The sequence below is a fragment of the Dreissena polymorpha genome, chromosome 1 (genome assembly GCF_020536995.1).
Source record: "Dreissena polymorpha isolate Duluth1 chromosome 1, UMN_Dpol_1.0, whole genome shotgun sequence".
Lineage (NCBI taxonomy): Eukaryota > Metazoa > Mollusca > Bivalvia > Myida > Dreissenidae > Dreissena > Dreissena polymorpha.
In genome coordinates, this window is record NC_068355.1 from 170563618 (window position 1) to 170581229 (window position 17612).

Sequence of the window (17612 nt, forward strand, 5' to 3'; positions counted from 1 at the left end):
AGTGTAAACTAAACAGAATGCACTTATGTCAGCATCAGGAAATCAACTTCCTGTCTATCCGAAATGGCTGCCATATGAACAGACGCTAATACAATGAGACTTTTGTGAAGGATTTAACACATTCTAATGAAATGAAAGAGGTAAGCATTTGCTAGTATCAAATCTATAAACAAAATAAAATCCTATGAAATCACAAAACAAAAGTGTCATATGCATTTAATTTCAAAACATATACGATCAAATGAACAATGTACATGTACATGTACACATGTTTACATGAACGATCTAGGACATGACATGCATAGTTCCGCTCATTGACGCGTCCTTAGTGATTGTTGCTACGCTTCACACGCTACATCCAAAATGGCGTTCGCTGATGCGCTGAAGCATCTGATACGCTTGTAAATATATCTGACAATATTTCAGATAAATTCCTACCAAATCATGATAAACTAGCAGATTTTTAAATACAGGTCTTAATTGTTACTCTCAAGGATTCATCCATAATATAAAGATTTTTAATGAAGAAAACCGAGAGCGTGTCGTCGCTGACTGCTGGAGATCAATGAGGAAAAATGAAAAAACCACATCTTTTAAACATCGATTTGTCCGATGAAAAGATTACAGAATCACATTGCAGTTGTAGAGTCGGGTGAGTTAGTATACATGATTATTTAAAAAGTATTAATTGTTATGGGTAACATCTTTATTAATCGTTAGTTTTTTATGTATATTGCATAATGCAGAATATTTACATTATTTTAGACTGACTGGGCACTGTTCAAATATCATATGGTTGCTAAAAACATTACAGGGAGTAAATAAAACCTTGAATAATGAACAAAGTCCACTATCCTCCCAAATAGATTTATCCGAAATTGCACCTGTAAATAATTCAGATATAAAGCTAACAGATCCGCTGGGGTCACAACCAACCAATGCCTTTAAGGTTGTAAATGGCTTATTTTAGTTATAATCACTGTAAAGTTGACTGTGTATCACAGGAGCGTTCTTGTGCTTTAATTTCACTTTCATCTATTATGATAAGAGTGTTTAGAAAATATTGTTTTGAAATCTTTTGGCATTTTAGAAATAATAACATCCCCATGAGGCCAGATTGATACTTGGTCACACTTAAAATACATTATATCCAACATATTATAAAACACAATTCCAGCAGATTGTTATGATATGTTTAATCTCATTGCTAAATCCTTGAGACCAAAGCCATGTCTTAATCTGCACAATTTAAAAGTAAAGCATTTTCATTTGAAAGCATGTTTAAGTAACTCTTGCCATATTTTCGTTTTTCATATGGGTTAGGAAACAGAAAGGCAATTAGAAATAAAAAATGATATAAGTTATTCCAGTGAAGTAAAGAAATAAACAATTCAATGCCTTTTCTCTGTTCCTTCTGCTTTCAGCACCAACGTTTTCTTGTTATTGTATTTTATTTGCTGTTCTTTAATAGTTACTCTCATTCTACTTATTTTTGCCTTTTTTTCTAATTGCTTCTTTCAGATTGGTTTTTTCAGCCTGAAGCAGTACCTATTGATACGATATTTGAAGTGGATATGTCTCTTGTAAACCTGAAACAAAACAACACATTATTACACACGATATTATGACAATAACATGATATCACGTGCAGTGATTTAACCTCTTTGATGGGTGACAGTGCTTACATTTTAACAGTTTATTAACCAGTGCATATACCTTGAATTTAGATGTGCACATGTATAATACATGTATGCATATATAAGCACTGTTAAAGGTGAAGTTTACATTAATGGTTATCATCACAATGGACGAAAAAGAGTATCTCTAGTACATAAAATAGAAATCATTAAAGAAAAATATTATAAAGTAAATTAAGTTCTTACCAAGGAACAAACGACCTTGTTTACATCTATGTTCGTAACATTGAGCTGCTCGGGTGGACGACCACACGCTTTAATCCATCTCAAACATTTTTCCCACTGAGTATTTGGCTAAGGAAAGGATATGAATTTGGCACCGTTCATTATATAAGGGAATCGGTCATCGGCCTTGCATGTCCCCAATGTACATCTTCGTACCTTTTTGAAATTATTTGATGAATACTTTTGTAAGCAACACTTTTCACTTTCGATTTAACGAAGGCGTGTGAAGCGGTAACAGCACGCTGTCTTGACGTGAATACAGTGCCGCTATTTGATTGGTTTAAAATACAACTGTACGAACTATGCATTATATTATGTGTACCATGAAATATGACATATTTGTATTGACATGTATACTATTTTCACAGTTATTTTTATTCGAACAAGTTCTGTTCACGGAATTATGATACTCGATCTCGATAATTGGTGTCTCGTATGAATGCTTTATTTAGCTTCTTATTTCACCGATATTCGTGTGTAAGTGTACCGTGTTTTTATTTGCCGCTACACAGCCAACGACAACTCTGTCGTATACTTCGCCAGTTCTATTTTTGGAAATCGAAAGTAGGAACATTCACTGAAGGGCAGATAATAATAAACATGCTTTACTTTATATTTATAAACGTTGTTACTGTCTAAGTCTTAACTATCGTTACAAATCTCATTAGGTATCCATATAAACATTATTGTTTATAGCACTAAAAACAGATAACATGAATTATAAACGTAATGTGTCAAACAATACATTGATGGAAAACGTTTCGTTAAAAATATTGTATACATTTATACTTTACTGTTTTTAGTCTAGCTTTTTTTAAAACTGCTTGTACAGTAAATGTTTTGTATTATATTTCGGAGTTAAATAGGTAATTAGTTATAGACTTAGATTGAGAAGATAAAGCTCAAGTGCTCGAATTCAAGATGACATTTTATCTGTATTAAAAGCGGAACAAAGTGCGATACGTACGTGGGTAGATCATTGATAGGCCGCAATTCAGTAAGGTTTTACGCTGTTAGCTGGTGATTATGACACGAATCTGTGTTTATGTTGTTACTGACATAACGATTAGAATTCAGAAAACGTTAGAACAGAAGTACATGCACAAGTGCGAATGAAATAGATTATTATCCGGACCAAACCAACCTGTTGCTAAATGCGATGGTTGGTTATAATTAATTTAAACAGAAATATTTACTTATTTGTGATTTCGTGTATATGATCCTTTGCATTATTATCTATTTTCATTATTTTAATTTGGCTATAATGATGTTTTGTGTTACCAGTTGGAGCTCAATGGCGTTAATGCACTTTTTATCGTTCTTATGGCGGTAAGAATAGCTTTTTATGTTCAATTATTTGATGCTTGATGTCATTAGTTGCTTTTTTAACGACTTAGTTACATACTGTAATTCATTTAAATTATGCCAAAGGCATGTTAATCATTGTTAATCAAACCTATGTAAATGTACAATAATATCGTTTGCTTTGTTGCAAGTTGGGCATTTCTCATCATGAGGTAATTAAGTTCATTATGAGTCCCTTCCAAATGTACTATTCTATATGTGTTATGATATATTTTTGTATTATATTAAATTTATTTGTTTAAATGTATTTTAAACAACATATCTGCTTTTACCTCGACTTTTCGAAGAAAATGAGAGCTATACTACTCAACCCGGCGTCGGCGTCGTCGTTGGTTAATTTTTTTTATAAAGTCAAATAACTTTAACACTATCAAAGATAATTAACTCAAACTTAGAATACTACAGAATTGCAACGAGATTATTGTGTATGTCAAGTTACATAACTATGTAAGCATTATTTTAAGAGTTATGCCCCTTTTTATACTTAGACAATTGAAAAGTTGGTTAAGTTTTGTGTTAAGGTCCACTTTATTCGTTAAGTATCAAAGCTATTGCTTTCATACTTGCGACACTTACTTACTATTATAAGGGGACTGCGCAGGCAAAGTTATGTTACTCTAACTGGCATTTTGACATAATTATGGCCCCTTTTATAGTAAAAATATTGAAAATTTTGTTAAGTTTTGTGTTTTGGTCCATTTTACTCCTAACGTATCATAGCTATCCTTCAAACTTGAAACAATCGTTAGCTATCATGAGGGGACTGGGCAGGACAAGTTGCATAACTCTGGTTGGCATTTTTATGGAATTATGGCCCTTTTTCGACTTATGAACTTTATATATTTTGTTAAATTTTGTGTTTAGAATCACTTTACTTCTAAAGTATCAAGGCTTTTGCTTTAAAACTTCAAATACTATCTTACTATCATAAGGGTACTGTACCTGGAATTTTGGATTTGATCTTGACCTTTGAATGACATTGAATCTCAAGGTGTAAGAAATAAATTTTGCTTAAATTGCCATAACTTCTTTATTCAGGATTAGATTTGATTCATACTTTGACAAAACAACTCTTACCAGAAATACCACAATGGACTCAACCCAAACCATCCCCCAGGCCCAACCCCAGATTCCCCCCATTTTTTATATTTGTTTTCCTTTTTTATGACCTCGGTAGCAGTTGAACTGTCCGTCACTCTGAACGTCCGTCCGAAAACTTTAACATTGGTCATCACTTTTGCAATATTGAAGATAGAAACTTGATATTTATTATGGATGTGTATCTCCTGCAGCTGCACATTTTAAGTAGTGGAAGGTCAAGGTCAAGGTAAAGAAAGCAACTTGATATTTGGAATGTAGCTGTATCTCATGGGGCTTCACATTTTGAGTGGTGAACGGTTAAGGTAAAGGTCATACTTCAAGGTCAAAGGCCAAGGTCAAAGGTCAAATTTTGCAATATTCAAGATAGCAACTTGATATTTGGCATGATGTGTATCTCATGGAGCTGCACATGTTGAGTGGTGAAAGGTCAAGGTTATCCTTCAAGGTCAAAGGTCAAGGTCAAAGGTCTAATTTTGCACTTGAAGATAGCAACTCGATATTTGGCATGCATGCGTAACTCATGTAGCTGCATGATTTAAGTGGTGTAAGGTCAAGGTCATCTTTAAAGGTCAAAGGTCAAATTTTGCAATATTAAATAAAGAAACTCGATATTTGGCATGCATGCGTTTCTCATGTAGCAGCACGATTTGAGTGGTGAAAGGTCGAGGTCATCATTCAATGTCAAAGGTCAAATTTTGCAAAAATTACTGAATATAGCAACTCGATATTTGGCATGCATGTCTATCTCATGTATCTGCACATTTTGAGTGGTGAAAGTTTAAGTTCATCCTTCGAGGTCAATAGTCAAATTTTGCAATATTGAAGATAGAGACTTGATAATTGGCATTCATGCGTATCTCATGAAGCTGCACATTTTGAGAGGTGAAAATCCAAGGTCATCCTTCAAGGTAAAAGGTCAAATATATGACTTCATAGCGGCGCAGTAGGGTGCATTGTGTTTCATGAACACAGCTCTTACAACACTTACAATACTTACCTGACATACCACAATGGACTCCACGCAAACCATTCCCCAGGCCCCAACTCAGAATCCCCCTCCCGAAACAAATATTTGTTTTCCTTTTTTTTCTTATTTTTGAAATATCCTCTTATAATTGACCACACACCCGTCCCACAGTATTTCCCCTCTCCACCACCCCACACACAAAATATTTTTTAAGCATTGTAAAAGCGGCACAAATATTATTTTTTTATTATTTTATTTTTGAAAGACCGTCCAACCATCACACATAAGTTATTGCTATCAAAAGTAAAATATAATTGTATTAGTTTGTTATGTCTTTACAAATATTCATTAGATTGTGGAAAATATACCTGAACTCAGAATCGTCTATAATGTACCACTTTTTTAAAACATAAGCGATCGATATGTTTCAATTATGGTCCTCTTCCAGTTAGAATATGACTACATTACATTGACCTTATTGAATATGAACAATTTCTCCAATTATACTGTCAAGCACTCGAAAAGTCGAGCGCGCTGTCTTTTGACAGCTCTTGTTTAAATAAGGGATTTGTTCTGGCGGCTATTTGGAAGAGAACCGTATACACAATTTAAAGAATCAAAGGTAATTTCTTTTTTTTTTTTTTGTAAGTTGTGCACGCATTTCTGAAATGTAACATTGATGTTCATTACTGCCTATGCTTATATGTGAACTTGTATTCAATATAATCCAGTTCGCTCGTAAACATCTTATAATCAATCCTGCTGTACACTTGTCAACACAACAATAGTTCGAACAAAGTATTTATTATTTATAAAGCGTTAAAGATATTGTGCAGGAGGAAACATTCAAATTTAAATGAAGAAAAATACAAGTATTTGCTTTCAAATTTTAGCTAAGATGTAACCGATATAAAGTAAATAAAGGAACATGTTTCTTAATCGACACAAGTAAGTTGACATTTTTCGATGGAATATTATGCTTAATGATAAGAAATTTTAAGTTGTTTGATTTCATATCTATAACTATATAAAATATGCACTAGAGATATGACAGTCTCTAATCGTGTTATACATAAACACCACTCTCCATTTGTACGTTACGTAGTCTATTCACTGTATTTGAATCACTATTTCTGTTAAAATCACTACCTGAACAAACTGACCACTGATGTATTGTGTTTGATAATTTTTTTTCTAGATTATGTACTCTGGAAAATTTTAATACAACAATTACTTGATTATTACACGTACTAGTATGGTATTGATTTTGTATTACCGCTTGTCATCTTTAGTATAGGACCGAATTTTACATAAAAGGATCGCAAAATGATCATGTGGTAAAACTGGATTATTATGTAAGAATGTGTAAATCAATACATCGACTGTCAGTCTCACTGAAAGAAAACTTGTTGACATTGATATACTAATAATATGACTCGAATAATAATGCTTTATTTATGAGTTAATTGTGTTTATTAAGAGTAAAAAGAAAAGATATTTTTAGATAATAAATATATATATATACAGTGCCCCACATAATCTGCGTATCTGCGTCTTTCACCCTATTAAAATGTTTACAAACGCAAAGAAATACAATATCATGCGTATTGAAAACGTAACCAATGGGACTTTAACGCACATTCGTAAAATGTGATGCGTACGATACAATATCTTCGATCGAAAATGGTTTGCTCATTCTCGGTTTTTTCACTTTTGAATTATTATCGTAACACGGCGAAGCTTTCATTAACAAAGCGACTGGATGACGAAGCAGGTAAACAGTCAAAGTTATTCAAATGCTCTGTGTACTAGATTTCAACGTAAAGTAAAGCGTCTGACAAAATTATTTACGACGACATACGTGTTTTAAAATCTAACTTAATCCCTCGCTAATGTGCATGTATTTCTAAGTATAAGTCTCTTAAGTGGTAGTATGTCTTCACATCGAGGTACAATGGTTTATCTCACAAGTTTTGAAAACGTCTTCTAAATGGGTGGCTGTCCCCCTTTTGGTGCCAGATGTCTCCAAATTACCAATCAAGAGACATTCTCTCATTTGGGTCGCACCACTGTTTATTTAGTGCTTTTAGTTTTTAAATTTAATTAAATAGTTCGTTGGATAACCATTATTTTTTTGCAGCTCCCCAAACCAAATGTTAAGTTTCTTGCACACCTTATTGTATAATTTAAACATTTTTTTTCAATTGTTCCTGTTTTATACTCAGTTTTATATCCAGTAGGGATAAAGATATACATATTTCATAGTAAAAACACTCTTTTATTAATATTTCGCCCAAACGGGCTTTATCAAAGTTTACAAACACGAATTCACTACATAGTTATAACTGTTGTATACACCAATAAAGTAAATGTTTTATAACGTCAAATATGACAGGAAATGACGTCATGACGTCGTACTTTACCATGCGATATACAATTGCGCCAAAATACATAATATACATGACATTTCGTTGTATGGTTCTTATACTTTATCAGAAATTCATGCCCATTGTAATTTTCCAAATTGAATTTGATAATAAAAAGTATTACAATAACATCATATTGTTATATCAATAATAATAACTATATTAATGATAACAATAATTACTATAATAATAATAAATATAGTAAATACAGTAAATATCTATATTATTATTATAGTAATTATTGTTATCATTAATATAGTTATTATTATTGATATAACAATATGATGTTATTGTAATACTTTTTATTATCAAATTCAATTTGGAAAATTACAATGGGCATGAATTTCTGATAAAGTAAGTCCTGTCATATTTGACAGTACATCCTGTAGTGAATGAATTGATTAGTTTCAAGGATATACACAGTTCACACAGCATACATTTTGTGTTGAAATCATATTGAAGGAAAAAATATGACTATCAACTGTCTTCTTTTTTTGTTAGCTGGTGAATGTAGAGTGGTTTGCATTCTTGAAGGAGTCTCAACATTATCGGAATCTAACGTTCATTTTCTACAATGCGTTATACACGCTGAACTTGCCATTTTGACGAGTAAAACAGAGATATCATGTCATATTTATAAAGAACCAATACATGTTAAATGTTTAATTATCCCCTATAATTACACCGAATTTGCTTAAAACAAACCATACCAACCATTGTGATTGTCATGGTGGTCAACGTAACTGTCTTGAATCAGCTTCGTACACTGTGACAAACACTTCACATTTAAGCGCTAATTCGGTATATTTCAATGTTGCCATATCTCTGAAGCAATAAAACTAACGACCAATTAAGATAACTAACAAAACCCCAAATCATCGCAATTATCACCATTGCATGCCACTTTGCGACTGTCACTCAGCATGATCCATTGATTTCAACAGTATCCCTTACGTCACAGAAATCGATTGTATAATTACTGCAGTATAGTGGCTGGTTAACAGAGGGTCTTATGTCACTTTAAGGAAATATTAGGCAGAAAAAAATGTGTATTTTCCAAAAATTGCCATTTGCGGAAATTTGTTGCCAGAATTTGTATTGTGTCGCCGTTGGCGCCAATAGCGATTGAAAGTGGGAAACCTTGAATAGCCAATCAAATGCACGACTCTTCAAGTACCTTTTTTCAAGATGGCAGTTTGACACCATCAACACAATCGATTGTTTATTATTATTACAGAATATTAACATTGGCAAAGTAGCAACACATATAAAGACCAAATGTTAATAATTATGTTTATAATGATTCATAGTCATATATTTATAAATTATTTCATTTTGTGATGTGACAACTTAATGAAAATAGCCCACGACTAGCATATACAGAAGCATACTTAGTTTGCAACATATATTCTCCAATTACCTAATGCCGGTGAAAACCTTTTTCTGGTGATATGTTTTTACCAGAATTAGGTGTTGAAATCAATGATTGACCCAGGCACTCTGTGCATTTTGTTGTATGGTACCATGCCCTCGTATCAAGCGGTTCCTCGTATAATTTAGAGTACATTAAGAAATATACCCTCTAGTTTGACGTCACACGCATGCGCTCCGAGTATTTTGTTTCACTAAAATAACATGTACATCACTTGAAAAAAAAGGAAACAGCCAAAATCAGGAATAAACAGGTGTAATTCAATTTCAAAATCTAACTTCAATTACAATAATCCAAATTTATCCATATTCCATGAGTTGTATTGGTCCTCTACATGTGTATATTGAATTACACATGAATTACAAATTAAAGCAGACTACTGTGCTAATGTTAACACAACATTTACATTTATTTGACATATTTTAATAAAAACATTTTACTTTCGCCTGATTCTCGGAAAATGAAGCATGAAAAATTGTAGCAAAAGAACTGTGCACGCACATCGCTTCAGGTGTTATACTCATGTTCAATGGGCATATTCCTTCCCCATTAAGAGTATACATTTCCATGGAATACAGAATTAATCTGTTAATTTTGTCTGCAACTTGAGGTATACTTATCTACTTCTATGCAGTATGCCTCATACCTTGTATTATGCATCTTTAAATGAATAAGATTGTCTTTTCCTTTATAAAAGATTATTGCAGAGCATTAATGGTTTATGATAGCAATCAAAACTGAATATTTATTGAAGAAAAATAGTGTTGCCCATTATTGCCAACTTTCAAAGCATTGATAAGATTTCCCGGGACGTTTGCAGCATATAGACCTCTACAATAGGGCATGGAGAGAAACATAATGTACAAACTGTATTTAGCAGTGCTTTAAGAAAGCAACACACCTGCATTGGTGAAACATTTTTTTAAAAGGAAGTCGCCCTGCAGGGCCACCAGAGTACAAAATAAGGTCACCCATACTTATTTTGTGGTTGCCCTGAATTGTTTGCAGTAAAATGATAATCATTAATGGTTCTATTTTTTAGCATTCAGTTGTTTACTTAATTACACTGCAGATCCATGGATCATGATCGCGATATACATGTAGCTTGCGATGTACATGTATAGAACATCATTTGTTTAATATAATTTATTGTCCCCTACCGGTACAACCGTGTAGGGTCCCATATAAGAAATAAACATGTTTATACTCATTTTCGGGTCTAATATAAGTTAAAGTGTTAGGTCCCATATAACTGATATAAGAAATACTGTTGGGCTCCATATAAGTAATATTGTGGGGTCCCGTTGATAGTGTTTACTCTAGAAGGGCAGACGGGCATGGCGGATGACTTAAAAAAGGCATTTCGCACGGCGATTCTCTAACAAAGGGCACATTTGGTGTTTTCAACTTGTTTAAACTTTTAATCACAGCTTTAAACTTGCATTTATAAATTTTAAATGTTATTTTCCTGAAAAATTCACGCGTGTTTGTATAGTTACGTCTCTGAATAAACTAAATAACATGTGTTTCGTAGTGCCTTTAATAAATGCCACTCTTTAACTATAACTCTTGTGTGTATTCATTAATTAATGATAAATTTGACAAAGAAAGTTTCACACAGCCTGAAATATCCGTGTGTTCCTCGTGACAATGAGACAATGAGAGTCAAACGAACGTTGGTACATGTATATGCAGGTTTGCCAGTCATGGGCCAGGTTTTCATTAAACAACAAAAAAAGCTATACATGTAAATAAAAGTTCTTTAAACTCGGCGAGGATTTGCCTTCCCAATGCTTTGCATTGACCGTTCCAAGGCGGTGACCCCAGCTTTATTCATAGTTTGTGTTTATGTTGGTTTGTATTGTGCTGTATTGTGCTGTTTTGTACTGTTTGGGCAATCGGTCACTTGCCTTAAATAAAGGACCAATAAATTGTTTTAAATAAAATGCAATACTGCTCCAGCAGCTGGAGTTTCAGTTCTTTATATTGTTATAGACACTGTCACAGTATTCAAAACCCGGCTAATCTCTAAGTAAAAGCAATCTTTGCCGTTACGGCCCTTGTGTCTTAAGAATATTCTGATATTAACAAAATATTTCGGGTCATTTTAGTTTGAATAACAATACGTAACGTCATTGATTTGGGTAAATTTTATTTGTACCTCATCTAAGTGAGCGAAAAAAACGTCATACGCGAGGACTGAATAACAACTGTTGCTGGTTTATTTCAGATAAATAGTCTGCGCCAGAAGTTTGGGTCGTCGTTGTTTGTCATTTTGCCAGAAACCTGACTATCATTAATTCGTCGACACACAACCCACGCCGTTTCCTTAAGAACAAACTCCTTTTTCTGATTGGCTTCCATTGAAAATGCCGCTTTGCTAATCAAAATGACGAATGCATCACAAAAATGCCTGGCGGAGTTAAAATGTCGTTTTTGGAGCTTAAACCAACTCGCGCAATTAACTGCTACGGGATAATTACAGACCTTTTTGGGTAATAGGTCCTCTTTTATTGCGTCATACGCAGTCATGCATTCATATGCGCGTCTTGGGGACACGTGGCGCTAATTGGCTTTGAAAGGGGCAGTGTGGCGCTCCGAAAAAAGGGGCATGGATAAAACACTTCGTATAAAGTATATTGTCAGGTCCCATATATGAAGTATTATGAGAAATATTGGCGGGTCCCATATAAGAAATATTGTTGGGTCCCATATAACAAGTAGTGTAAGGTCCCATATATAAAGAAACATTGTTGGGTCCTATATAAGAAGTACTTTTGGGTCATATATATAAGAATTATTGTTGGGTCTAATATATAAGAAGTATTGTAAGAAACATTGCCAGGTTCTATATAAGAAATATTGTTGGGTCCTATATTAGAAGTATTGTTGGGTCCCATCTACAAGAAACAATGTTGGGTCTCATATATAAGAAGTATTTAAAGAAACATTGTTGGGTCCCATATATAAGAAACATTGTTGGGTCACATATAAGTAAGAAACATCGTTGGGTCCCACATAAAATATACAAGTTGACATTCTACGGTCCCATATATGTTATTAACATTAAAGGTATAATGAACACTTTAAGTATCAATATAATTAATGAACATTGTTGGGCCCGGCCCTTTATTTCAAGTACACATGTTTACACTTATTGTTGAGACCCATTATAAGTAAAAGATATTGCTAGTAGACTGAACTCTACTTTTCTAACACTAGTTTCCGTGACACACATTCACTGTGCAGATTTCTAATAACTATTTGTTATTTGTTGTTTTTATCTCAAACGTAGTCTTAGGTGTTAATTGACACACGCATTAAATTAACCGTTAATAGCATTATGATATCCGTTGCTAATTCGAATGTTATTTATCATTTTCGCTGTTCATCGTTATTTCTTTTCTGCTTGCCGCCATCTTGGACGATGACGTAAAAACGGGCGCGCTCAATCGCGATACATCGACTATTGTCAATATCCTCCGCAATATAGGAATGTGTGAATAGTAACGTTAAATCATATATATTTGGCTATATTCGCGAACCAATGCGTAACTCAGTTATGGCCTTTTTGGAGAAATTTAGGCCAGATGTTCTGGAAAAAATATTGAGTATTGTATTTGGGAAGCAGCCAAATATCGGCGGTTATTTGGGGCAAAATAAATCACGGTCTAACTTGATTGTTCAAATGTGGTCCTGGGTTCAAACTTGTCTGCGTAAAGGGGTCATGCGTTTTTTAAACCACAATGCACAAAGCGTAGTAGGTGTGGCTTAGTTTTGCCTTTATGTCTAGAGTAACACCTTACAAACTCTTAAGATGCTGTATTATTGGTCACTAGGTTAAGTAAAAACAATGAACAGCCCATTTTTCCGAGATCTTCATGATATTTTGTTGAAAACTATGTCTTTGTGATGTGATACAATGTATGTATTTAGTTGAAAGTTACTAACCAATTATATGCAAGTTCAAAAATTTGGTCACCAGGTTAAATCTTTGGGTAAACATTGTGAACACTCTAGAGACTACATGTTGGTCTTTCTTTTAATAGAATTTAGAAATGAAAAACTGGGTTTTGTTAACTTAGTCAAAAGTAGGTCTCACTGGCACACATCTTAAGGAAACCATTTGAACACTATACAGGGGAAAATGCATTTTTTAAAGCTACAGCAGTTAAATGTATGTTTTGGATGGATTTTTATGTTGTTACATTTTCCTTGACCTTTGCCCCCGGGTGAGCAATACAGGGCCATCATAGTCCTCTTGTAAATTTGTACATCAGTGCATTTCTTCTCACCCAAGACCAAACGTTCATGGCATCATTTACCTCCTTCAAAGAAAACATTTGTATATTGAAAATATTTGTATATTGAAAATATTTGTATATTGAAATATTTGTATAGTGATTTGAAATATTTGTATAGCAATTTGCCCATTGCTTCTGAATAAAGTAGGGTTTTTATGATCATGCACCAGTCATGCCCATTCAAGGTTGCAAATGAAGATTAAATTATTGATATACACATGTATTATATATAACAGTGTAATGCTATTTCCAGAATTGCCTGATGTACAAGAAAATAAGTCTGATGATGATGCAGTAGAGGAAAGGTGTAAAGTTTTCACTAATTTGTGAAATATGTTTTCTATGTGAGCTTTTAAGATAAGTCTCTGTCTATTGTCAACAGTATCTGCTCCTAACGGAATTCCATACAACTACAGAGCAATGATAGTCAATCTCATCCTTGTCATGTACACAAATTATGTAAATCTTGCTCCTGGTGTACTTGCAACACACTGGGGTCCAGCTATTGCACAGGATCACAATGAACATCGAACTATTATGCTTAAGTCAGATATGATTCGAAAAGATATAGTGGCTAACATAATATTAGGCTTGTCGCTAACAGTCGCCTTTTTGACCATTTTTGACATATTCTGGGCAACTAACAATATTTCAAAAGCCATCACTTATTTCCACTTAAAACTGTTTCTGAGAAATTGTCTTGTGTGCTGAAAAAAGCGAAAAAAGGTGGAACTCGCCTCCATAATTGTACTTAAAAAGCCTAATCTAGTGACCCAATAATTTTTTATATATAACATATGCAGATATGTTGGATCATCAATAAATTTAATTGATAGATACTGATCACATTGAGATAAGATGATTGTCAATGACCAGGCTTGTTGTTTTTGTACATACTATTTCGTTATGAGTTTCTGTTTTACTGGTAATGTAGACCAGATGGAGACTACCACTTAACAATATAATATATATTTCTTGCAAAACCCGCAGAACTGTATTTATTTTTATTCAGGTCCTGATCCCATCGAGTCTGAGAGTATTGAGTCAGATGTAGGTGTGGATGCCATGGAGACTCAGATAACAGAGTCAGATGAAGGTCGTTATCCAATTGTGTCAGAGACTAGTGAAGCAGTTACATGTAACTCTGAGACGGAGACTCTTCTCGGGAACCAAACTCGGCCTGCAGCATCTAGTGGTAAATTATGTGAATTATGCATTTTTTAAAGAAGGCTATTGTGCAGCATTAATTTTTCCATTAAAATTTACAAATGGTTGAACTAGCTGTTACACGGTGATCGATTATTTTTAACTGCTCGAATGCTATTTACTTGAGTTCGGAGATAATAGAATCCTATAATTAGAAGAACTGTAACAAATATCCAGATACTATTATATCCGCGAATTAAACAGACAATCCAGTCCGGTTAAATAGTTGTGTACTATTATCGGTCCATATGCAGAGTTTTTTTACTGATTAAAATGTTGCAAAATAAGTTTTCAGTGTATCAATTCGTTCTATTGATATTGAGAGGGTTTAAATCTTAACAATACACTCCTTGTAAAACTGTCATTTATGATAGAGTGTTGTTAACTGTTTAAATTATTGAATTAGGAAGGATAAATATTTTTCTGTTGAATATACATTGTAAAAACAGACACATATTGGTAAAACTGATTAAGTATTAAGGTTTATTTGTATAACTCAAAAGTTCTAAAGTTATTATATAAATAATGGAACAAAATATGTCAGCTTGTTTACATTTATTGTGTATTAGGATAGAATTCACCTTGATTTCTGCCCCCAGTGCAGAATTGTGAATTTGTAATCTGATAGTTTTATACAAAATAGCAGATATTTATCTTAAAAGATTTAAACTAATTTTGAACAATTTAATGCACTGACTAACAAAATCTGAATGGAAACACACACATTGTATTGAACTTCATGAATTATTTGTATTTCACTCGTGAAATCGATGCAAAGTTTGAACATTATTCCCTTGAAGCAATATCACACTAAGTCATGGACCAAAGATGCAATAATAGTGTGTGGTTCAATTCGTGATTTGCCGACCATGGTTTGCGGATCTATTCTGACTGCCATATGAGCCACAAACTAGAGCCCTTTTAGCAATAAAATATTTAACCTGTCTATATTACATTATCAAAAAAGATATATATGCTGCATTGAGAATAGTGACTGATTTGGAATAAATTAATTGTTTCAGGAAAACCGGGAAGAAAAGTACCTTGGTCAAAAAGCACAGAGGAATGTTTGAGGAAAGCCTTCAAAAGTTACCTCACCCGATCTGCGACAAGTGCCCATAACGCAGACATAATCCTTGCTCAGAACACAAGTCTTGAACTGTCTGAAAGAACATTGGCTCAAATAAGATCGAAATTAAACAACATGAAGTTGGGAAAATCAAAATGATCTATTGTTGTACAGAGGAACTAGAAACATGTTTTAAACTGTAGATGATGTTTGCAAATTTTGCCAAATAATACTGTATATCAAACATTTAATATTTTTCGATGATGATTTCAAAGTACTCCTGAATGTGTATTATTCATTTTAGTTAAATTTGTAAAGAGATGCATGCAGGCAGGCAAATTGTATTACACATTCCATATTACCTATTTGTATCTTTGTATTTTCTAAGCTAGTTAATCTTTTCCAAGCTAGTCAAATTTAAAATAATAATCTCCGTATCGATGGTATCAACATCAGCATATTTAACCAACTTGATAGTCTCCGTCTAAAAAAACACCTCTTTAGCTCCACTTCTAAAAATACAATGTAATTAGTTTAACCGCCATCAACACATAAGCCTTTATCTTTTTTTTAGTCATGTTACATGCCAGGTCAACTTTTTGTATGGATCTTGTACTGTTTTGTGTTCTGTAAAAATGGTACACTGTTTGTATACGCCTGTTTGAAAAGCGGGACGTATTATGCGACTCTAATAGCAGGCTGTGTCCAGCACTTTGCCCAGACTCAAATTCAAATAGTAATCATCCGATCAAACTTGGTCAGAAATTGCATCTGGATTATATCTAGGCTAAGTTGAAATATCGGTCTTGTCGGGTAAAAAACTAGATCTGGTCACTTTGTGCATTTACAGCATTCAAAGTCATATTGTCCAGACTTTAATTAAAATAATATTTATCCCATCTAAACTAATCTTGGTCAAAAGTTGCATATTGATGATATCTAGGTCAAATTCAAATATGGGTCATGTTGGGTTAAAAACTTGGTCAGTAGTGGCATTTGGATGCTATCTAGGTTAAGTTGAAATATGGATCGTGTTTGGTAAAAAGCTTGGTCAGAGGGTCACCTCGTGCATTTTTGTCCCGTGCCGGTTTCCAGTGGGGTCTATAGTATCTATCGATGTGTGTTTGTCCGTCCGTCCGTCTGTCTGTCCGAGGAGTTTTCCGGATGATACCTTTACTTAGGAATGACTGATTTGTTTGACAGTTAATATTTAAGTAGCTTAGGGGAAGATCTGGTGTGGATCAAGATCAAGGTCACTGCTTCTAAAAATAGAAATTTGGTTTCCGGATGATAACTTTACATAGGAATTACAGAATTTTTTGAAAGTTGGTCTGTATGTAGCTTAGGGGACGATCTGGTTTGGGATTGCATATGGGGTCAAAGAGTCAAATATCTAGGTCACTGCCTCTAAACATAGAATTTGGTCTCCGGATTATAACTTAACTTAGGAATGACAGAATTGTTTAAAAGTTGGTATGTGCGTAGCTTAAGCGAATATCTGGTGTGGGGTTGCATATGGGGTAAAGGGATCAAATATCAAAGACACTGTAACTAAAAATAGAAATTTTGTTTTCGGATAATAACTTAACGTAGGAATGATGGCTTTGTTTGAAACTTGCTGTGTGGTTATCACTTGCACCAGGTAACTCGTATCTGTTTTTAAAACGTTCAATAACCGCTAATAAACTCTAACCAACGTTTTATTTTGAAATGCTAATAACAAAAACGTCTGTCTCTTGATATCTTTCGGTTTAACTTAAATGATATAACATGTTGTGGTTGATAGTTTAAAACTGGAAAAATGCAAAGCATCACTATTT

The 17612-nt window shown here is 33.6% G+C and overlaps 1 long non-coding RNA gene across 1 annotated transcript; it reads left to right on the top strand.

Annotated features, from left to right (window-relative positions):
- The first annotated feature begins 3117 nt into the window (after positions 1-3117).
- Positions 3118-16120, top strand: LOC127860813 (uncharacterized). The gene is made up of 3 exons (XR_008039934.1): positions 3118-3251; positions 14530-14712; positions 15746-16120. It is a non-coding gene; the product is annotated as an uncharacterized LOC127860813 (long non-coding RNA).
- Positions 16121-17612: the final 1492 nt, after the last annotated feature.